Source organism: Mustela lutreola, chromosome 17 (genome assembly GCF_030435805.1).
Source record: "Mustela lutreola isolate mMusLut2 chromosome 17, mMusLut2.pri, whole genome shotgun sequence".
NCBI classification, from domain to species: domain Eukaryota; kingdom Metazoa; phylum Chordata; class Mammalia; order Carnivora; family Mustelidae; genus Mustela; species Mustela lutreola.
This window is the reverse complement of record NC_081306.1, coordinates 9160984-9183549: the sequence shown is the minus strand read 5'-3', so window position 1 is coordinate 9183549 and position 22566 is coordinate 9160984. Positions and strand designations below refer to the sequence as shown.

Here is a 22566-nt window from a genome sequence, read left to right as displayed (position 1 = left end):
ACAGAGACTTGAGTCTTGCAGGAATCTGATCTTTATCAGCTCACCATTTGACCCTTCCTCGTAGTTTTAGGGCAGTGGGGAGTACCTTAGGAATGTCACACATATCCTCCCTGGGTTGTGGGGTGTCAGCTTGTGTTTTGTCCATCCTCAATTTGCCTTCTGCTCCCTCATCATTACTGCCTTGCAAATAGCCTCCTGCCCCCACCAGTTGTCATTCCACAAGTTGCCTAAAACAGAAATGCTTTGTAAATTGTAACTCTGTAAGTAAATGTTTATATAGTAGCTTGGCTGTGTAAGACTCATATAACTAGCAAAATCGGACAAAGACTCATATAACAAAGACACACATATAACAAAGACTCATATACCTACTGAAATCAGACAAAGAAGATAATTTTACATACCGATAGATGCATCAAATAAAACGTATCATTTTAGATCATTTATGGAAAAAGAATTAGCCAATGTCTTTGCTACTTTGAATTCTCGTGGGTAATTTGAGATTGCCATTGCTTTGTTTTTCTTTTTACTCATTTGGATTTTTTTTTCTTTTTTACTCATTTTAAAACGTTGTATAGGCTGATTTGCTCTTACTTGGGAGCAGTGATAACCCACTGAGATTCTCTTAAGGGATATTGGGAATTTACTGAATTTACTGGAAGGGTAGTGGGCAGTGTGTTGCCGAACCCCAGGAGAAGATGGAATCAATTACACCAAGAGGTTAGCAGTACTTATCTCTAGGTGATGACCATAGAAGTCTTTTTTTTTTTCTTATTGCTTTTCTATATTTTCCAGCTTCTCTACAAAATTGCACTCATAACTGAGAAATGAAAGTCATCATTTTTATTTTTTTATTATATTTTTTAAAAGATTTATTTATTTATTTATTTGACCAAGATCACAAGGAGGCAGAGAGGCAGGCAGAGAGGTGGGGGGGGGGGGCGAGTAGTTTCCCCGCTGAGCAGAGAGCCCGATGAGGGGCTTGATCCCAGGACCCTGAGATCATGACCTGAGCCGAAGGCAGAGGCTTAACCCACTGAGCTACCCAGGTGCCCCTTTTGGGTCAAACTCTTAACAGAAAAACAAGAAGTTGTTGAGCATATAATTTTTATCTTTGCTATAACTGGTAATACTAATGTAGGTATACTGGTTTGACTGTGTGGTCACAGACAAACCATTTCACCACAGAGCCCTTAGAGTTCCCATTTGCAAAATAAATGGATTAGAGCAGTGGTTCTTAACCTGGGGTGATACCCACCACCCAGGAGCACTTTGGAAATGTGGGGAGGCAGGTTAGCAGTTACCATGGACAGGGAATGCTACGAACTTAATTCAAAGGTGAAAGCCATGTTCCTCCCTAGCAATGAGCTGATGGGTCCTATCCCACACAATGAACATCCTGTTTCCTGAAACACAAACCACCCAAGATCTAAGCAGACATGCAAGCAGGTTAAAACCTTTTCTAATGATCTGAGCCAAGAACCAGACTCTGTCTGACAAACAGCCAGGATTTTTGTATGATTTGAACCTGTATTGAATTTTCCAGAACATAGCTATGGTGTACATTTTTTCTTTTTTTTCAAAGATTTTGTTTATTTATTTGACAGAGAGATCACAAGTAGGCAGAGAGCCAGGCAGAGAGAGAGAGAGGGAAGCAGGCTTCCCACTGAGCAGAGAGCCCGATCCCAGGACCCTGAAATCATGACTTGAGCTGAAGGCAGAGGCTTTAACCCACTGAGCCACCCAGGCGCCCATCTACGGTGTACATTGAGAGTGTATATCATCTAGCCTCTATTTCCATCAAGAGTTATTCACTATTTCAGAAAATCAAAGCCGCTCAGGGTACTTGGGTCATCACTGATGTGGGAAACAAAGGCAGAAGGAAATATAAATAAAATTAAATGTCTACTTACAACCTGCAGCTGACTGACAAATACTTGAGGCAGGCACTGTGTAACATATCCCCAGGAAGCTCCCACTGTCTTTTTTTTTTTTTTTTTAAGATTTTATTTATTTATTTGACAGAGCGGGAGAGGGAACACAAGCGGGGGGAGAGGGAGAGGAAGAAGCAGGTTTCCTGCCGAGCAGAGAGCTGCACACGGGCCTTGATCCCAAGATCCTGGATCATAACTGGAGCTGAAGGCAGACACCTAATGACTAAGCCACCCAGGCGCCCCTCCCACTGTTTTTTTTTTTTTTTTTTTTAAAGAGAGAGAGAACAATAGGGCGAGGAAGAGGGAAAGAGAGAGAAGCAGACTCCTTGCTGAGGGACCCAGAGATCACTGTGTGAGCTTGTGAGGGCCTACTCAGCCGGAGTAGCCCCACCTCGTTAGAACAGCCATTTTGTTGTTTATGCAGTGGACTTGGATTGACCCTGCCCCTCAGAGGAACTCTCTTAGAAACGGGTCTGGGAAACCGGTAAAATATGGCCGACCAGCCCCTGATAAAAGAGCCCATATACCAGGACAGGTCAGTTCAGGGAGAGATAACAGAGCCCAGGATGCAAGGTCGAGTCCAGCCAGGTAGAGACAGCCAATCAGTAAAGCACACGTACTATCTCCCTGACTGCCAAAGAATGTGGGCCCCGCCTTTTGGGCACCTTTGGGGCACCAATTCTGACCAAGGTGATAGGCTAGTTCAAATAGCTACTATAGGGTGAATTGTAATTCAATTGGCCACCTATTTTTGCCCTAGCATGCCTGTGCAGCTTTCTCTGTGTGTTACAATCTCATTGGCCACCTGTGTGTGGCCAGGCCCAACCACATGGCCTTTGCTCTACAGAAGTTAGTTTGTGAGGCAGAGAGAGGTTGCCTCTTTGCAAGAGACGGCCCAGGCCAGTCGATTTGATTCTCAATGCTTGGCGCAAAATAAAGCTTTGCTTGACCTTCACTTTGAAAAGTCTCGTTCCTTTGACCATGCTGAAGCTGAAGGCAGATGCTTGACCAACTGAACCATCCAGGATCCCCAAGCTCCCAACTGTCTTCTTGCCCGCTTCTTCCTCTCCCTCTGCTTGCTGCTCCCCTTGTTTGTTCTTAATCTCTCTGTCAAATAAATAAATAAAATCTTAAAAAAAAAAAAAAGTTCTCCCTCTCCTTCTGCTTGCCCCTTGCCCCTACTCATGCTCTCTCCCTCTCTCAAAATAAAACAAAAAGTAAATTTTTTGCCTCATCAACCATGTTCCTCGTGTTGGTCATTGTCCTGGTACAAACAGACCTCCCTGGGCATCCCACTGCTTTTACCCTTCATCCTCCTGTCCTCCACAACAGTCATTCCAGAGGCTGTCTGCAACAGTCTATCCCTGCTTTGTATGATTTCTTTTTTTTTTTTTAATGTCAGTCATTACCTTCTAATATAATGTACAACTGACTTTTCCATTTATTGTGTGTCTTCCTCCCTAAAAGGAAAGTCCCACAAGGGCAGGGATCCCAGTATGTCCACGGTCACTGATAGGTTCCACATGTTTAGACGGGCAGACACACAAGAGGAACTCAGTGACTCTAGATATTTGCATAAGTTGGGTTCCTGAAGTTCATTTGAGGATTAGAAAGGGGGCTCCAAACTCTAGTCAGCTCCTGATGAAATGTTTTCTGGAAATGTGAAAAATAATGGGTGAGGGAGGGGACTCTCTCTTCCTTTTTGGTATAAATTGCTCCATGATTTTTAAATACAATACTTCTTTGGTTGCAGGCATGAAAAGTAATTTTAGGGCAAACTGCAAGGTAATTCAGAAAATGTCAAGCCCCTCTGAGGTCAGGAGAGGCTGAGCCCACTTCTAGTTTTCCAGGCTCTTGGCAGACAGCAAAGGACTCTTAGCAAAGGTTCCCTCCCTGCTGGAGAGAGCCCAGCTGCTATTTTAAAGAGTGTTTGCAGTCTGGCCTTCATGCACATCCCGCTGGCCTGTCCCTTCCCAGGGGGCTCAGAGATGGACCAAGGTCCCGCCCGTCTGGAACACACTTCCTTCCTGCCTCCAGTCCCTTCTTGGACTGCAGCCTTAAACCACTGCCTCGTTTTCCCACAAAGCACAGACCATCCCCCCTCACCTTGGGAGGACCCAGTTTTAACCCCCTTAGGCCAGAAGCTGAATCCTAACAAAGGTGGAGCATTTTCCCCTGGGGCTGCTCACAAGCCTAAAAACCAGCTGTTAGAGCTCACAGTGGCCCCTTCAGTGACAGGGGAGTAAAAAAATCACCCTCTCAACTTGTTTTGCTCACACCACTTAGCTGTGGAGCACAGGACAATTGCTACATTACATTTTTATTACAAACCCCTAGGTCCACCTGTGCATTTGTGTGTCAAGCTGCAAAACTTTCTTTTTTGGGAAGGACTGTTGTATTCCGCTATGTTATCCTTTTTCATGTTGAAATGTACTGTCAGCAAGGAGAGGTGGCTAAGAGCATGGGCTGTGGAACCAGATAGCCTGGGTTCAATGGCTCGCTCTGCCACACCCTAGCTGTGTGATCTGAGGCAAGTTGCTAAACCTCTCTGTGCTGTTTTCTCATCTGTCAAGTGATTCTAATGGCAGTATCTACTGCCAACTCAGTTCTGGGACTAGAGTAAGGCAGGCAAGAGGTTTGGGGGCAATATTTAAGGAGATACCCAGGGTTGCAAGTACAGGGTTGACACCTGAGAGTATCTCTCTCCTCCACCCTCCCCCCTACTTCCCCCAATACTCCCCCAATACTCCCAGGGCAGCTGTTAAGTTTCTTGGAATGACCTAAGGAGGTCATTTCTATAAAGCACTTAGAACAGTGCTTGGTCCAGAGTAAGTGGTATGTAAATGTTTGTTAAAAACACTAAAGTTGTTTCATTAAATGTTTAGGTTAGTAAATGGTAATGTTATTTTCTTTTTATGTAATTTTGTCTACTGTGGGCCATATGAAAAAACAAAACTGGTGATCCCCACTTTGTTCCCAAAGTGTATAGGAAAAATGTTACTGCTTTGTATATACTTCTCAGTCCAACACGCCAGGAGGCCCATGACGTCAGATTGCCCCGCTACTGGCGATGTTAAGTTTGTCAGATTGTCCTGCTGTTGGTGATGTTAAATTTGTTCGCCTTGTTGAGATGGGGGAGTTTGGGAATTTTACTTTCTAGGTTAACTTTATTTTCGGTATTTTACTCTTCGGGGTGCAATTTCAAATGGAGTCATTTTCTTAATTTTCTCCAATTTGGGAATTTAAAAGCACCCCATTTGGACCATTTTAACTTGCTAGCGTTGTTGCTCTGTAACCAAACCACCACGAGTGGGATCCTTGGGGAGTCACAGAAACGGCGCCAAGGGAGTCGTGGCAAAGAGAAACCTTTATTTGCAGCAGATGAGGAGATCACAAAGCGGAGACTCTCCGAGACCAGGCGAACGTGTAGCTTGGGTTTAGGATGAGGATGAATATTTAGATCGGGAAGCCTTGGTCATTGGAGGTAGAGGTGGGTTTAAGATTGCGCATGCGCCTGTAAAAAAATAAAAATAAAAAAAGATTGCGCATGCGCCCTAGGGAAACATGACCGTATAGACGTCCTACGTGGTGATGTGAGCGAGGCTTGAGCTCCTTCTGGGGCAGGGATTTTAGTATCCTAATGAGGTAAAGGTGATGGTGGGTTGTTTTCCGTCAGTCTGTGCAGGCTTGTAGGGGGTTTAGGTCCAAGGGTTTGGGTGGGCTGGGCGGCGGGAGGTCTCCTCAGGGCAGTCGCCCTCCCCTGAGGGGTGGTTTTGGGTTTCAGTCACCTGAGGTAAGAGGCAAACCCGAATGAAGACCTCAAGGAAAAATGCAAGAAAAAGTCTAGTGAGTACAGGCAGGTGGACCCTAAAAGTCAGGTCTTGGGGTCTAGCTGGTGAGAAGTTCGTTCCTTGGGGGGTTTATGGGGAGAGACGACACCCAGTGGAGTTGTCACACTGAGGAAACTTGATTTGTAGAAAATTAGGACAACATGGGGAATAACTTGCAAAGTATTAATTCCTCAGGTGGGGATGAGTAGGTTTCTTTTATTCAGGGTCAGATAAATACTCAGAAAGGGGAGTCTTGTCACGCATGTAAAGGCGGGCTAAAGTTGGTGCAGGCGAGCTTAGAAAACGTGCCTAGACACCTGTCCTGTGTTGTGTTCCTAAAGCCTGTGGAGATTAAAAAAAATTTTTTTTTTTTTTGTTTTTTAAAGATTTATTTGTTTGTTTGACAGACAGATCACAAGCAGGCAGAGAGAGAGGAGAAAGCAGGCTCCCCGCAGAGCAGAGAGCCCGATGTGAGGCTCGATCCCAGGACCCTGAGATCATGACCTGAGCTGAAGGCAGAGACCCTTTGGGATCAAGCCCTGATCGTTAAGCAGAGGCTGAACTAACTGAGCTACCCAGGCACCCCTTGGGTGGAGATTTTAATATTATAATGAGGTAGACATCACTGTGGGACACTCCAGGGGTGAGACCATGGTCAAGCTCAAACTGGTCCAGGCTGGTTGGAGCTCTCCTTGTCTTGCCTCTTCCTGGTAAGGTTAGGGTTTCTGTCCAGAAAAAAAGCAGGATCCATGAAGGTCCTGCTGGTGGCAGTTTTAACTTCATTAACCCCATAGGACAGGGTTTCAAGCCTGCAGAAAAACTGGAGAATGTGCCTTAGGACAATCTACTTCTGAAACAGCACTGGGAGTTTTACCTTTGATTTACGCCTGATAGGGTTGGGTTTTCTAACTGGCCTCCTAGACACTGTTAGGTTTTGCATTGCCTTTGTTCCCTTAAAATCCTTAACCACTGAGGTTTTTGCATTTCCTTTTCCTAACAGCTCCTAGGAAGTTTTGCAAGAAGTGTGCCAGGCCAAGTAATACCAGTAAAGCGTAGATCACAGAAAATAGCTGGGGTTCCAAGCCAAGCGCTGCATCACAAGTGCTATGTCTCATCTTGCTTTTTCTCGGAAACCCCTAACTCTGCTAATATCTGTAAATTAGATTCCTTTTGTTAATGTTATAGGATTCTTCTTTAGGGTCCTTTCTCAGTCAAGATTTGGGCCCATTGCATCTTTGCAATTTCAAAAAAAAAAAAAGTCAAACATCAGAGTGATTTGTGGTCGTCAGCAAGAAACATTATCTGTGGGGCGCCTGGGTGGCTCAGTGGGTTAAGCCGCTGCCTTTAGCTCAGGTCATGATCTCAGGGTCCTGGGATCGAGTCCCGCATCGGGCTCTCTGCTCAGCAGGGAGCCTGCTTTCCTCTCTCTCTCTCTCTCTGCCTGCCTCTCCGACTACTTGTGATTTCTCTCTGTCAAATAAATAAATAAAATCTTTAAAAAAAAAAAAAAAGAAAGAAAGAAACATTATCTGTGCATGAGAGAAACACGTGAGCTCCCAGATGGAGACGAGACGTGGGTCAATGACACCAATGGGATAAATCACCTCACCTGATACAGCTTCTCCGTTAACTGGATCTATTCAGGGGGAACAGAGGCAAATCCAAACCGTGGGATTGCCAACTGGCTGGGATGTTTCAAAAATGCCAGTGTCTTAAAAAAAAAAAAAAAAAGGGACAAATTAAAATTAAAGGAAAAGGAGAGTAAAGAAGAATAAAGAGGCATGAAAGTGAATGCCATTCATGATCCTTGTGGGCTCTGCCAGCTCAGCTTGCGTATCCTCACAACATGGCGACTGTCTTCTCCCAGAGTTGGTGATTCAGGAGAGAGAGAAAGGCAGAAGTGGCAATATCTTTTAGGACCTAGCCTTGAAGGTCACCTACTGTCATTTCTACAATATCTTACTGGTTATACAGATCAGTACTATTCAGTGTGGGAAGAAAATATACAGGGATGTGAATACCACGGAATGAAGGTCACTGATGGCCATCTTGTGATGGTGGTAGCCTGGTTACCACCAGTACCTAACGCACAGGGTGGTTGTGGGAAAGAAATGCATTAGTACACGGAAAGGACTCCAGACCAATGCTCTGCATACAGTAAGTGCCTATAAATTTTAGCTTTTGGTATTATTGGCCCATAGGGTAGGTGTTTCCTTTTCTTCGACTCCATATCACTCTCACAATTTTTTTTTAAAAGATTTTATTTATTTATTTGACAGACAGAGATCACAAGTAGGCAGAGAGGCAGGCAGAGAGAGAGGGGGAAGCAGGCTCCCCGCTGAGCAGAGAGCCCGATGTGGGGCTCAATCCCAGGACCCTGGGATCATGACCTGAGCCGAAGGCAGAGGCTTTTTCCTCTGAGCCACCCAGGCGCCCCTACTCTCACAATTTTTAAGGCATTAATTATCTTTCCATCTTTAACCTAGGAGGCCCCTCAGAATCACCTGTGGGATTTTCAGTTTACTATTGCTTTTTAAAACAATTTTAGTATCTTATATATATATATATGTGTGTGTGTGTGTGTGTGTGTATTTTCTCTTTTTTTCTTTTTCTTAGAGAAAAAGTCGGGGGAAAAGGAGAGAGAATCCCAGGAAGGCTCCACGCACGCTTTGAAGCCCGATGGAGGGCTTGATCTCACGACCCTGAGATCATGACCTGAGCCAAAATTAAGAGTTGGGCACTTAACCAACTGAGCTACTCAGGTGCCCCTAAAACAATTTTAAATGGTTTTTAAATTTATACAAACAATATGCTTGTTCAGCATTACAGGAATATGTATAACATACGCTTGTTCCCAATGACATAGAAACAGGAAGAATAAAAAATATCACCTCTATCCGGTTTCCCTCCCTAGGAGTAACCACTGTTCAGTTGATATTCTTCTTACCACTTTATCCTAATTTATAGGTGTGTTATACTAGTGTTCAATAATTGAGATTCTACTGTATATATGGGTGAGTGATTTAGAAATTGGTTTATCTTGGGAATAATGCATGTTATGTCAGCGCATTTAGATGACAATCTTTAGTCCCACCCCATTCCCCAAGAACTGAACTTTTTTTCTTTTTCCCAAAGGGCTTGGGGCATGTTATCATAATTTGCGATTTCATATGGGATGGAATAATGGAGTTGTGTCAAAGTTTGGTCCCCAAATAGCTCAGTAGGCTTAACCTACTTTCAAATCAGAAATGCAGTGTTGGGGAAAGTCCTTCAGCTCTGGATTCAAATGTTGGCTCTGACGCTTATTAGTGGAGTGACATCGGTCAAAATTTCTTTTCTTTGTATTACTCTCTCTCCTTCAGTCCCCATATTTGTAAAGCCTCCTCATGGAGATGTTAAATCGGGTCATCCATGATGTCAGTTGCCAGGCGGACTCTTTAGCGAGTACTCAGTTTAGTACTAAACTAAATTATTATTACACTTAGTACTAAAGTGTACTCAGTCTAGTTTAGCGACGTTTGCTGTCACGGCACAGAGTGCGGGCACTCTGTTTGGATAGAGTGCGGAACTTGCCACAAGAGGGCGCAAGTGACCAGGTGTGAGTGCACGGCAGTCCTTGGGCTGTGCAGGCTAACAGAGGTTCCAGAGGCACCAGAGGCACCTTTGTATGAATTACAAATAACCCTGCAGGGTGTAAACACCATCCTCTCAGGAGATGGCAGAATAAAATTGTGTCATGAGTATAATTAGTGCTCCAGGGGGCGGCGACAACTCTGCTCTGCCTCTGGGGAGGTTGCCTTCTGGTTGCTATGGAATTTTCACCTCCCTTCTCCTCCCAAAAGCACCAAGTCAGAGCCATTTCGTGACCAGGAGCCTTGGTTTCAACACCTTTAAAATGGATGGCATCATACTTTCCATTGCCTCCCCATCAAGTTAGCTAGAGAAATTTGGGCAGAATTGGGGGCCACTTGCAAAAGTGTTTGAATGAACACAAACTAACATATTCATATTTTTTAAAGTATTACTATTTTTAGGGGGGAGGGGCAGAGGGAGAGAGAATCTTTTTTTTTTTTTTTTTTTTTTTAAGATTTTCTTTATTTATTTGACAGAGATCACAAGTAGGTAGAGAGACCGGCAGAGAGAGAGGAGGAAGCAGGCTCCCTGTGGAGCAGAGAGCCCCATGTGGGGCTCGATCTCAGGACCCTGGGATCATGACCTGAGCCGAAGGCAGAGGCTTTAACCCACTGAGCCAACCAGGCGCCCCGGGAGAGAGAATCTAAAGCAAGTTCCACGCCCAGTGCAGAGCCTGACACAGGGGTCTATCTTAGGACCCTGAGATCATGACCTGAGCCGAAGGCAGAGGCTTAACCCACTGAGCTGTTCAGTTGCCCCCAAAAGTATATTTTTAAACTGGTTAATCATGCAGTGCCTGGTGGCTCAGTCAATTAAGCTTCTGACTCTTGATTTTGGCTCAGATCATGATCTTAGGGTAGTGAGATCCAGCCTGTGTTGGGTCCATAATCAAAGGAGCGAGGCTGATACAAAGCAAAGGTCAAGCAAAGCTTTATTTTCGTGCCAAGCATCGAGAATCAAACCGACCGGCCGGGGCCGCTCCTTGCAAGGAGGCGACCTCTCTCTGCCTTACAGACTAGCTTTTAAGGGCAAAGGCCATGTGGTTGGGCTTAGCCATGCACAGGTGGCCAATGAGATTGTAACAGACAGAGAAAGCTGCACAGTCGTGCTAGGTCACACATAAGTGACCAACTGAATTACAGTTTACCCTATAGTAGATATTTGAACTAGCCTATCACCTTGGTCAGAATTGGCACCCAAAAGGCGCCCAAAGGGCAGGGCCCATACTCCTTGGTCGCTCGAGAGACAGTATGCGGCCCCCCACTGTTTGGATACCTCCACCTGGCCTGACCCACCCTTGGATTTGGGCTTTGTTACCTGGGGCTGGTTTTGGGGACTTGTTTTTAAATCAGTCCCCTGGTGGTGGTGGGGGGAAGGGACAGTTTAAGTTTTACTGTATAAGCAACAAAGTCACTGTTTAACCGGGTGGAATTGCCCTGGCTGAATAGGCCCTTACACCTGCATGGCTCCTCACTGAGCCGGGAGTCTGCTTGAGATTCTGTCTCTCCCTCTTGCCCCTCCCCCTACTCATGTATTCACTCTCTCTAAATAAATAAATGAATAAATAAATCCTTAAAGAAAATAAAGCTGGATAATCATGACATACCAAATCTTTTCTCATTCAACCCTCAGAACAATCCCATGCAGGGGATACTATCATTATCCCTCCTTGATGATTGAGAGAATGGGAGTCACAGAGAAGGCTAGCAACTTTCCCAACACCACACAGCACAACTAGGACGCTGTAGAGGCAAGTTTCAAAGTCGTGTTTGTCCAAACTCCACAGCTCGTACATCTAACCACTGCATATACAGCCTTTTTGCTTGAGGTCAAGACTCTTGGACTCAGAGTCAGAAGTCGTGGTTAAATCACAGCTCTTTCACCACTGGGTAAACTTGCTGTGGGCAAGGCTCAGCAGTTTTTTTCTGTTTCTCCATGAAAAATCGGGGTCTGGAGAGAGTGTGACTCTTTAGTCCACTAATATCCCTCTCCTGGAGTAGCACATGTGACATGTGAGTGTGAACGTGCTTTGCAAATTGTAAACGTGTGGTAGGCTGACGAAGTTGAGGATGCTGATGGTGGTGAGGAAACAATCAGGGGTTGCAGGGTCTCACTGAATTTGTGGGTTGGTCTGCTTCCTTCTCCTTTCTTACTCTTAATCCCATGACTGTACTCATTCACCAAATATCGAGTGCCCACTATGGGACACCCTCTGTCCTGGGCACTGGGGATTCAACAGTCAGACAACAGAGCAGGCACAAGTCCTTACTCTCAGAAAGCTTCCATTCTGGTGGAGGGAGGCAGACGAGATACTCTTGTACCTGTAATGTGTCAGAGCACGAGTGCTTTGGGGCAAAAATAAGCAGGAAAGACTAGGGAGAGGACCCAGGCTGGGAATAAGGTGCGGATGTAACTTGAGTGCTGAGGAAACGGGCTATAGGAATCAGCAAGAGGGGCACCTGGGTGGCTCAGTGGGTTAAAGCCTCTGCCTTCGGCTCAGGTCTTAATCCCAGGGTCCTGGGATCGAGCCCCGAATCAGACTCTCTGCTCAGCAGGGAGCCTGCTTCCTCCTCTCTCTCTGCCTGCCTCTCTGCCTACTTGTGATCTCTGTCTGTCAAATAAATAAATAAAATCTTAAAAAAAAAAAAAAAGGAATCAGCAAGAGACTGTCATCATCCTTTTAAGAGCACAGCTCTGTTGTGTTAAGTACGTTCACTCTGTCGTGCAACAGATCTTTAGAACTTTTTCATCTTGCAAAATCGAAACTCTGTACCAGAAAAACACTGATTCCCCCTGGCCCTCCCCACACCCTTTCTACTCTCTGTTTTCATGAATTTGACTACTTTAGGTATTTCATATGAGTGGAATGATATACAATTTGCCCTTTGGTAACTGGCTGGTTTCACTTAGCATAATGTCCTCAAAGTTCATCCATGTTGTAGCATGTATTAAAATGTCCTTCCTTCCTTTTTTTTTTGTTTTAAGATTTTATTTATTTATTTGACAGAGAGATCACAAGTAGGCAGTGAGAGGGGGAAGCAGGCTCCCCACCTAGCAGGGAGCCTGACGTGGGGCTCGATCCCAGGACCCTGGGATCATGACCTGAGCTGAAGGCAGAAGCCTTAACCCACTGAGCCACCCAGGCACCCCTGAACTCATATTTTCTTTATCCAGTCTTCTGTTGTTGGATATTTGGGTTGCTTCTACCTCTTGGCTATGGCAGATATGTCACAGTGAACATGAATGTGCAATATCTCTTTGAGATCCTGCTTTGAATGCTTTTGGATATATACTCAGAAGTGGATTTGCTGAATCAGATGGTAGTTCTCTTTTTAATTATTTAAGGAACTGTGTTTCCATGATGGCTGCACCAATTTACATCCCCACCAACATTGCCCGAGGGCTTCAATTTCTCTACATCCCAGCCAATACTTGGCTATTTTCTGTTGTTTTGATAGTGGCAATCTTAATAGATATGATGTGATAGCTCATTGTGGTTTTGATCTGCATTTCTCTTATGACTAATGATGTTGAGCATCTTTTCATGTACTTGTTGGCCATCTGTATGTCTTCTTTGGAGAAATGTCTATTCAAGTCCTTTGGCCATTTTAAAATCTAGTTGTTGTTTTTTTTTTTTTTTAAAGATTTTTATTTATTTGTTAGAGAGAGATACAGAGCGCAAGCACAGGCAGACAGAGTGGTAGGCTAGAGGCAGAGGGAGAAGCAGGCTCCCTGCTGAGCAAGGAGCCCGATGTGGAACTCGATCCCAGGACGCTGGGATCATGACCTGAGCCGAAGGCAGCCGCTTAACCAACTGAGCCACCCAGGCGTCCCTAAAATCTAGTTATTTTTGTTGTTTGTTGTTGGGTTGTAGAAAAAAATTTTTTTAAGGATTTTTTTTAAGGTTTTATTTATTCATTTAACAGAGAGGGAGAGTACAAGCAGGGAGAGCAACAGGCAGAGTGGGAGGGAGAAGCAAGCTCTCTGCTGAGCCCGGAGCCAGATACAGGACTCGATCCCAGGACCCTGGGATCACAACCTGAGCTGAAGGCAGCTGCTTAACAAACTGAACCACCCAGGCATCTCAAGGGTTGTAGAAATTCTTTATATATTCCGGATATTAGCTCTTTATCAGATATATAGTTTGCAAATATTTCCCCCCATTCCTTAGGTTGGCTTTTCTACTCATTGTTCATTTTATTTAATAGACCTCTCCTGACTATCTCTGAGGTCACTGGCAGTGTCTTTTTGCTTACCATCCCATTCCCCCAAGTCTAGCTGTTGGAGGGTGTCATGGAGAGGACATGGACATTAGTTGGCCCTTGAGCTGGCCCTGTGCAATGCTGGCTTCTCACCCTCTCCTCTGTCTTTGGTATGTACATTCTGCCTACTGTTTCCACATTTGGAGCTGCTTTCAAAAATGCAAACTTGAGAGAGTAAGGTGTTGTTGAAAATATCTGGACTTGCTACTTGACTAAACCCCATTAAGGCTTCTATATAAACTATATAAGATTCTAGAAGACAGGTATAGAGTTCTACTTGTCTTGCAACTGCCCATGACAAGCCTGGTATATGTCTCCTTGCTTATTAAACCTGCCACCTATCAGTCTCTTTCTTGGGTCTTTCTTTGCCCTCTGTGTACAGGGCCAATTTCAAATTACACATGGGAAGCTCCTGAATTTGCAAACCAACACTAGCACCATGCCTGGTTCCCACCAGCCTTCCCCAAATGTTTCCTGGAGGAAATAAGGAAGGGCTGAATAAATTCTAGAAGAGAACTGGGAGAGGTATTTGAGGAACATCCTATGGGTTCCTGCCCCAAACCAGCAGTATCCAATGGAAGTATAATAGGAGACACATAATTTTAAAGTCTCTAGTAGCTGTATTTTAGAAAAGGAGAAATAGGAGAAAATAACTGTAATAATATATTTTATTTAACTATCTGTATCCAAAATATCATTTTGGATGCAATCATTTTAAAAATTCTTCTTTTAAAAAATATTTTATTTATTCATTAGAGAGAGCACAGCAGAGGGAGCAGCAGAGGGAGAAGCAGGCTCCCTGCTGAGAAGGGAGCCCTGCTCGGCTTGATCTAGGACCCAGAGGTCATGACCAGAGCTGAAGGTTGTTGTTCAACTGACTGAGCCAGCCAGGTACCCCCATTTTTAAACTTCTTAATGAGTTTGAAAAATGTGTTGTTGGATTTTTTTTTTAATCCTATGTCCTTTTTTTAAATGATTTTATTTATTTATTAGAGATCACAAGTAGGCAGAGAGGCAGGCAGAGAGAGAGGGGGAAGCAGGCTCCCCACTGAGCAGAGAGCCTGATGCAGGGCTTGATCCCAGGACCCTGAGATCATGACCTGAGCTGAAGGCAGAGGCTTTAACCACTGAGCCACCAGGCACTCCCCCCCCCCTTTTTTTTTTTAAGATTTTATGTATTTAAAATACAGTGAGAGAGGGAGCACAGCAAGAGGGAGTGGGAGAGGGAGAAGAAGGCTCCCTGCTCTGGGAGCCCAAAGCAGTGCTCCATTCCAGGACCCTGAGCCAAAGGCAGATGTTTAACGACTGAGCCACCCAGGCACCCCTAATCCTATGTCTTAAAAACATCTCAGTACATTGGTGCCACAATTTCAAGTGCCGCATAACCGCATGTGGCTAGTGGCCAATGTTTTGGAGAGTGCAACCCTAGCCTGTGGCCCTTGGGAACTTTTGGGTGCCGGCACGTGGCAGCCAGTGGGAGCTTGGGAAGGTTTGCTGGATGGAAGAAAGCAATGAACGCAGATCTGGGACCATGAATAGAAGTCTCCAATGCCAACAGGTATACTAACCCAGCACTTGCAGGAACTTGGCTAGATTCCAGGAAAGCGATCTCCCCTCCAGGCAGGAAGTCCGGACACGCAGCCTAGCTACCTGCTGCCCCAGCCAGGATGTGCTTTGCAGGCAAGCAGACGCAGTAGCGGCCAGAGCTCCAGACTCTGGGGACGTGAAAGCCGACTGGAGGTAGGGCAGGTTCGCCAGGTCTCGGGGCCAGCTCAGGACTGTCTTCCCAGGTATCTACCAAGATTCAGCGGCTTTGGCAGAGCCTCCTCCCTGGCTCCGAGAGAGGGGACCAATGCGCAGAACCAGGCGCTCCAGCAGGGTTTTCCCCCAACTTGGGGTGACTGGGTTGTGGCCCTGTGGTGGGGGGAGCGAGCTGGGATGGGGTACAAGAAATGGGTGGGGAGAACCACCCCGGGCCTGGAATCTTAGAATGGGAGGATCCAGACTTTGGCATCGAGCTGATCCATTGTGTTAAGAAAGCCTCTTAAGAGTGCACACAATACGTAGCCCTGTGTAGGGGAAAGAATAATTGCACCCAATTATCTGGCACTCAGGAACGTGCGTGCTGGGCCACTGGGTCATGATTCAGAGCTCACTTTGGAATTGCACTGTTATGCGCTCTGTGCCTCTGGGCAAGTTACTTACACTCTCTGGGCTTCAGTGTTCTCCTCCATAAAAAGGGACTCAAAATAAGACCCCTTTCCTAGGGTTTCTGTGAGCCTTGTGTGTGCTGGGGACACAAGAAGCACTTCCTGAATGTTAGGTATCCATTTTTTCCCCCAGACAGTCTCCTGAGATAGTGCCTCCCAGTTCCTTTTCACCCATGAAGAGATTTGGGCTCAGACAGGTTAAGTAACTTGTCTGCAGCAATTAGATGGAAGCAGCAGAATTTGAATCCAGGAAGTGGAGCTGTAGAGACTGGGCATAATGTCTAATCCAGGTCCCACTATTTCCTAGAAGGTTGAAGGGAGGTGGGAGAAAGCTGCTTCTGAGACCCCTTGTCCCTGTCTGTGTAATGGGTACAATGATGTAATGGTGAGGGGTTATTGTGAGGACTAACTGAGTTAGCACACATAAGTGTATCCTACTAGAGTGCCACAAGGGTAGGCTCCTTCTGTTCTGTTTGCACATCTAGCCCCAGTGCTTGGCACACAGTAGATGCTCAGTAAACACTTGATGAGTGGATGAGAAGCACATATTAGTTGTTATTCTTACAACAATCCCTGCTACTGATAAGGAGACTGAGGTTCAGGGAGGTTAGGTAACTTGGTGGATGTTACCTGGGTGCCTGGTAGAGGAGTCAGCATCTGAACCCGGGTCTGTTGATCATAAAGTCTGCATGTTCTTGACATTCAAGTTCCATCATCCCCTAGTTGAGTGACTATGGCAAGTTATTGCTCTTCTGGATCTCAGTTTCCTTATCTAGAAAATGGGGACAATAATGATCACTACCCCACATGGTTTTCTTCTGGATCAAATAAACCTAAAGCACTCAGAACAGTGCCTGGGACTTCAGCAGATGCTCAGCAAACACTCGCTGCAGTGAATGCTGTGACTTTCCCTGCAAGAGTAAAGCGGATGGTCTAGCAGTCGTGTTCATTTAGAGGAGGCGGAGGGAAGAGTGGAAGTGGCAGGAGATGGAGGGGGGGACCAAGGAGCTTACTTGCCTTCTGTGTAGTTCACAGAGCCAGGCCCCTGTTTGCTATCTGGAACATTCCTGAGAAACTCCCTACACTCAGTGCAGAGGGAGGAGTGTCACCTGGTATCCTAGTCTCCATCCAGTATCAAAGCGGCTGTCACTGGGAGGCTTTTGTTGTGTAAAGAGGGCCCAGTGCTTCAGTGCATTACCCACTGCAGCTGATGAGGCTTTGGGGAGGAGGGTTTCAGGTGGCAGGGACAGTTACATAGTAATTATTCTGGCTAGACCTGGATTTAGATATTGTCTTGGAGTATTTCCCAGCTCCGGGACTTTTGCAGGTTGCTTTCTGAGCTTCAGTTCCCTGATCTGAAGGGGCTCAATATGTAAAAATATGGTATAGTTTCTAGAAGTGGGGAAATGGAGGGGCAGAAAAATTTTCCTAGAGGAAATTGCTGAGGTGCTGATTTCCTTGTCTTGTCAATGGGAATTGGAAGATACTATCCAAAGATTGTGACACACTGTATCATTCACAGCAGTGGTTCTCAACTGGGGGTGATTTTACCTCCCAGAGGATACTTGTCCATTCCTGGACTTATTTTTGGTTGCCCACAGCTTGTGGGGTTGGTGATGGGGAATGTCCTACTGGTACCTAACGGAGGGAAGTTGGGGACACTGCTAAACATCCTCTAATACTCAGGAGAGCCCCCACAACACAGCGTATCTCACCCAAAATGTCAACAGTGCTGAGGTTGAGGGACCCTGACTTATACCTACTTGAGAATTATTGATTTGTCCTTTTGCAGTCAAATGCTCTACCACTGAGCTATACCTCCCCCTTAAAAAAAAAAAAAAGATTTTATTTATTTATTTGACAGAGAGAGATCACAGGTAGGCAGAGAGGCAGGCAGAGAGAGAGGGGGAAGCAGGCCCCCTACTGAGCAGAGAGCCCGATGCAGGTCCCTATCCCAGGACCCTGAGATCATGAGCTGAGCCGAAGGCAGAGGCTCAACCCACTGAGCCACCCAGGCACCCCTGCCTGGCATATCCTTTTGCTTTGGACTCTGAGTTGGCTGGGCTTTTGTAATCCAGGCATTCCACAAGTCGCCCCACGGATGACAGGTCTGGGAGCTATTAAGCCCAGTGGAGGTAGAGTGTATTGTCCCCATTTTGTAGATGAGGGTGGGGAAAATTGAGGTTCAAAAGGATAGAATCGTAGAGCCTCAGACGGGTAGAGTTGTAGAGCACTAAAGTAAGGACCCAAGTCAGCTTGCTGTGAAATGTGGGCTGGTTCCACGCTGCCTGTCCTTTATCTCTGGAAAGGCCCTGCCATCATAATCATGGAGTTAACTTATAAGGTCTGAATGTTGCCCCCGGGGCTGTTCCTGCTTGAGGATGTCTAGTGGAGCATAATGTTGTGGAAGAATGCTTCGGTGAATACAGGAAAAGATAGGCTCTTTTCACTCCACCTTACTCTCTGGGATTAAAAAAAAAAAAATCAACCTAATTACTTCCTTATGGCATCTAAGAGATAAAATAACATTTAGTAAGGACTTTGCTCTTTTTAGTGGGCTGATGCGAAAAGAACAGTGTTGGGAGGGCGGCCCTGGGGTTCAGGAAGAAAGTACACAGGTTGGGCTCCCAGGCAGGGTGTCTTTACACACCTGGCACTCAGAGGCCACGACACCATCATGACATTGCGGATCAAGGACTGATCTGCATTTTAAGTGGATGTGACCCGGGGTTATTTATTGGCTGATGAGGGGAGAGAAGCTGGATGGCCAGTCCCAGTAGGGTGACTAAGAGAACAAGCAGGGCTGTGTCTCAGACACAAGACGATTGGCTTTATGGGTTAGTATTAAAAAAAAAAAAAAAAAAGAGGACTTGTGTCTCTGCAGAGTGGAGAGGAAACGCAGGAAGGCAGGTAAGAAAGGGTTTTGTATTTTGTTTTTTAAGAGCTTATTTATTTATTTGAAAGAGAAAGTGTCCAAGTGAGGGGAGAAAGAGAGAGAATCCCCAGCAGACTCCGCGTTGAGCATGAAGCCAATGCAGGGCTCAATCCCCGAGACCCTGAAATCATGACGTGAGCCGAAAGCAAGAGTTAGAGGCTTAACTGACTGAGCCACCCAGGCACCCCAAGATACGGTGTCTTGAAAGTGGTGTGGGGGTTCCAGAAATGATAGAGAACCCTTGGGGATATGCCCCGGGAGAAGGCAGAAACAGGCTGTCCTGTTGCTTATCACCAGGTGCCAGGTCCGGAATAAATGTACAATTTCCTGTTAGAGGCAAGAATGATTATGGGGAAATGGGAAGCAAGGAAGCGTGTCGGTGAGCAAGCTCCAGAGCTGTCTTCCTTTCCTGAATCAAAATCTGGGCTTCTGGGACGCCTGGGTGGCTCAGTTGGTTAAGCAGCTGCCTTCGGCTCAGGTCATGATCCCAGTGTCCTGGGATCGAGTCCCACATCGGGCTCCTTGCTCAGCAGGGAGCCTGCTTCTCCCTCTGCCTCTGCCTGCCATTCTGTCTGCCTGTGCTCACTCTCTCTCCCTCTCTCTCTGATAAATAAATAAAATCTTAAAAAAAAAAAAAAATCTGGGCTTCTCCAGGTCCTGCTGTGCCACTGTGTGTGAGTTATTGTTACCTTGCAGGGCTCCGTTTGCTTGTCTGTAGAATGGGTAGAGTGCTAAGGACTGCCACCTCCTCTTGATGTAGCAGGGTTAGTAAGACAGTATGGTGCACGGTAAGCCACTCAAGAAATGTTGGTTCTAGTGCCTTCTTAGCGCAGTAGGCAGCGCATCAGTCTCATAATCTGAAGAAATGTTGGTTCTAACTCCCCCTCTTCCTCTTTGCCCTTCTCTTCTTCCTCTGATAACAGTGAAGATGATGACCATGATCCAAGTTCAGAGATACATGGGTTAGAATCCCATCTGCTTCTATTTAGCTGTGTGATCTTGGATAAATTACTTAACTCTCTCTGGGCTCCAATGTAACCGTCATAGAGTGGGGATAATAATACTAATAATATCTCTCCATAAAGTTGTTGGGGGATATGATTACTAATGCATGTGAGGGGCACAGCATGGTGCCTGGAACTTAGGAAGGCACTCAGTAAAGTGGCGCTGGCTTTGTGCTTATGGATACCAGTGTTGTCTGACTAGTTCCCTTCTGCCCTGGAGAGGGAAAGAAGAGCTCAATGGATATGGATGTTGAGGAAGTAAGGTTAATAATCATGTTCTGCCAGGCAGGGTGCTCTCCCCTGAGGGAAGGGTCAGGATGAAGGTATATACTTCTTTCTAGAAGTTCAATGAATCACTCCGTGGTTTATGTTTGCCAGGAGTTCCCAGAATGGAGTGCCGTGAGACTGGATTATATTACTGCTCAGGCTATTCTCAGCCACCTCAGGTTCAATGTTCCCAGAGATAAACCCAGGCTGATGCAATGCTAATCATCGGTAGGGTCATGTCTGGAAAGAACACTCCTTACCTATAAGAAAAGAAGTAAGGGGCTGGATAAGTTTTCTGTATTTTTACAAATGCCAGAAGAAGCAAGTTCTATTTTCTATGGCATTTGAATCAGGGTAGATAGCATTTTATTTTATTTATTTTTTTTTTAATATTTTTAAACATTTTATTTATTTATTTGACAGAGAGAAATCACAAGTAGATGGAGAGGCAGGCAGAGAGAGAGGGAAGCAGGCTCTCTGCTGAGCAGAGAGCCCGATGCGGGACTCGATCCCAGGACTCTGAGATCATGACCTGAGCTGAAGGCAGCGGCTTAACCCACTGAGCCACCCAGGCGCCCCTAGATAGCATTTTAAAAGAAGAACAGAAAGTCCTATTTCTATAAATTCACAGGGAGACTTGGAGGTCCAGAGTTGCTGTTCCCAGTCTTTCATTTGTTAGCACCCCCAACAAATGAAAAATTGTGGCTCTCCAAAAGAGAGGTGGAATCTTCTCCTGTGGCAGAGACTTGACTTACAAATTTTATGATCAGAGGAAAGCCCTTAGCAGGAGAGGAGGTAGGTGGAAATCCCAGGAAGACGGTTTAATTCGCCCCGCTGGAACTGTCATTCCTGGGGTGACTCATGAGATGCCTGAACTGCAGGGTCCTCTATGCCAGTCACTGTGGAACAGAGCCAAATTGGAAGAAAAACACAAATCAGTAACCTTTAGCCTGTTCTGGCATGTCTGGGTGGTTGGTTGGTTAAACATCTGCCTTAGGCTCAGGTCATGATCCTGGGGTTCTGGGATCGAACCCTGCCTTAAGCTTCAGGCTTTTTGCTCAGCAGGGGTATACTTCTCCCTCTTTCGCTCTGTCCTTACCTTGCTTGTGCACCCTCTCTCTCTCTCTCTCAAATAAATAAGTAAAATATTAGAAGAAAGAAAACCCAGGTACCCTCTGCTTCTGTTTTTTTTTCCCCCCCTCCAAATCTGGAACCATAATACTTGGGTTGTATTATATAATGTTTGTTTGTTTGTTTTTAAGATTTTATTTATTCATTTGACAGACAGAGATCACAAGTAGGCAGAAGAGGCAGGCAGAGAGAGAGGAGGAAGCAGGCTTCCTGCTGAGCTCCCTGCTGGGCTCGATCCCAGGATCCTGAGATTATGACCTGATTCGAAGGTGGAAGCTTTAACCCACTGAGCCACCCAGGCGCCCCCATATATAATGTTTGTTTAAATAGGCATTATAAGGAACGAGTATAGGGATCTGAATTAGTCTGGTTAAGAACTAAGTTTTTAGGGGTGCCTGGGTGGCTCAGTCAGTTAAGTACTTGCCTTCAGCTCAGGTCATGATCTCAGGGTCCTGGGATTGAGCCCTGCATGGGGCTTTCTGCTAAGTGAAGAGTCTGCTTCTCCCTCTCCCTCTGCCTGCCACTCTGCCTACTTGTGCTCTCTCTCTCTCTCTCTCTCTAATAAATAAATTAAAAAAATTTTTTTTTTTTAAAGAACTAACTTTCTAGTCCTGGAGGTGGATCCAGAAGGGGGTTCTTTTTCTTCTCAAAGAGAGAGGCTTGCTACAGACCCTGGGTGTGGATAGAGCTCACCCTGGCTTTACTCTTCTCTCCTGCCTTTCTGAGACCCAGTGGTAGAGAAAGCAGTAGGGGATCTAGCCACAGCAGATATTAAGGTTTATCATTTTTCCCTGCTCCTGGCAGGAGTCTGAGCACATGGATGGTGGCAAAGGGGATGAGGAGGGGTTTCCACTTCTCCTGGAAGTGAGGTCCTTCCTTGGATTGCAGAGGAGGCCACTGCTTCTAGCAGCTCTCAGTGGCGACAAGAGCTATTACATATCTTGTGTTGTGTCTGGCTCTCCCAGAGAGGGGTCCTTGTTCTTCTGGGACAGATTGGAGCAGGCCAGCCATGCAGGAAGACACTGAACTGCCAAGGTGCAAGTAACCCACCACTTTTCCTTCCCACCTCTCTCCACCTGCTTTAGCCAGCTGCTTTGTACTGATTCTTAAACCTTGGGGTACAAAAGAATCTCTTGGAAACCTGATAAAAAAGCGAATTACCAGGTCCCATTCTAGATCCACGAAATAAAAACTTGTGGGAATGGGCCCTGAGCTCAAGTGGTCTTCCCAGGACTGGTGGGTTCCCAGGACATGGAACTTCCAGTGTTAAAACCAGGTCAGTTCTGGGTATACTGGGACTGGTTGGTCATCTGATGATCCACAGGCCCCCGTCTCCAGCAAGCTCCCAGGTGAGTCTTGT

General features: G+C 45.8%; 1 protein-coding gene across 4 annotated transcripts in view; it reads left to right on the top strand.

Moving 5' to 3' along the window:
- Positions 1–5558: 5558 nt before the first annotated feature.
- Positions 5559–22566, top strand: part of TMC5 (transmembrane channel like 5) — an 81742-nt gene continuing 64734 nt past the window's right edge. Inside the window, exon 1 of one of the 4 annotated variants that reach the window (XM_059155661.1) lies at positions 5559–5579. The gene's annotated coding sequence lies outside the window, so the exon portion shown is untranslated. Of the gene's footprint in view, positions 5580–15245; positions 15400–18557; positions 18780–22566 lie in introns of those variants that run through there. The other 3 variants (XM_059155660.1, XR_009349463.1, XM_059155659.1) reach the window with 3 other exon arrangements.